Raw genomic sequence first — 1,565 nt, 5'->3', positions numbered from 1 at the left:
GAATTTTACCGCCAAGGTTCGAAAGTTCGCGCGCGAACTCCGGACCCGTTATCACACACATAACAAGTCAAAGCTGCTGACCATCAGGCAGCATATTGTTGAAAGGATACGTATAATATCTGACGCTAAGAGAAGTCTAGAGCGGAGGGAGAGGTGGGTCAGAGAAAATCAACAGTTTCTCTCCGACCCATCTCGACTCTTCCAAGACCCTCCAGTTACTGTCGAACACCCACCCAAACCAGAGGAGGTCGAAGTATTTTGGAGATACGTCTACGAAGTTCAGCATAGACTGGACGAAGACTCAGAAAATATAAATAGCTTCAAGGAGTTATGTGTTGCCCTCATAACACCTGATAAAGAATGCCCACCCATCACTACCGAGGAGGTGAAAAAAGTATTAAGAGGGATGAAGAACTATTCCACACCGGGACCAGATTGTATCAAAACCTTCTGGTGGGAGAAGTTTTCTTCAACCCATAAGCATTTGGCCCGTATTTTCACCTCATATTTGAAGTCGGAAGAGTCGATTCCAGAGTGGTTGGCGGAAGGGCGCACAATACTCCTGCCGAAAATAGAAAACTTATCTGACCCGAAGAACTACAGGCCAATAACTTGTCTGAACACGCTTTATAAGATATTCACAGCTATTCAACATGATAGGATTGTTCGGGCAATTGAACCTGTGTGACAAGAAATGTATGATCAACGAGGCTCAAAGAAAGGCGTAGCCGGATGTCGGGAGAACCTGCTCATCGATAGGTGTGTCTGCAAAGATGCAGCATTCTACCAGCGTGACCTATCGATGGCCTGGATCGATTATCGGAAAGCTTTCGATTCGAAATCCCATAGACTTATCATCTGCCTTTTGGAAATCTTAAAGGTTCATCCGCAAATAGTTGGGTGCATAGAGAGATTGATGCCGCTGTGGAAAACCAGATTTACTATCTCATCTGGCAAAAATCGTGTGACAACTAATAAGGTCACGTTTCAGAGAGGTGTCTTTCAGGGCGACACCATGAGCCCACTCCTCTTTTGCCTTACATTATTGCCACTATCTTTAGCACTGCGCCATTCCGACGGGCACTTGTGCGGCAAAACTGCAGGTCGAAAGTACAAGGTCACTCATGTATTTTACATGGACGATCTTAAGATCTATGCTAAAAACAGAGAGAAACTGCATCTAGCTCTGGGGATTGTCGAACGATATACTAAGGAAATTGGAATGGAATTTGGGTTAGACAAATACGCCAAGGTTTATTTGAAGCAAGAAAAACTTAATGGCATCACTGAAGATCCTGAGCTCCTTGCTAGAAGCGCCATACGACACCTTTGCACTGGAGAGACTTATACATACCTGGGCGTGCCACAGAGCCGCATTCAGGATGTGATATCTATAAAGGATACTCTTCGAAGCAGATACAAACGTCTCATCCGACAGATTTGGTCTTCCGAACTGTCGGCAGGGAACAAAGTATCTGCAACGAACATGCTTGCCGTCCCGGTACTACTCTATTCATTTGGAGTAGTTCCATAGACGAAGAACGAGCTCAGATCTCTTGATATCG

The sequence above is a fragment of the Belonocnema kinseyi genome, chromosome 10 (assembly GCF_010883055.1).
Source record: "Belonocnema kinseyi isolate 2016_QV_RU_SX_M_011 chromosome 10, B_treatae_v1, whole genome shotgun sequence".
NCBI lineage: Eukaryota > Metazoa > Arthropoda > Insecta > Hymenoptera > Cynipidae > Belonocnema > Belonocnema kinseyi.
This window is presented reverse-complemented; position numbering follows the sequence as displayed.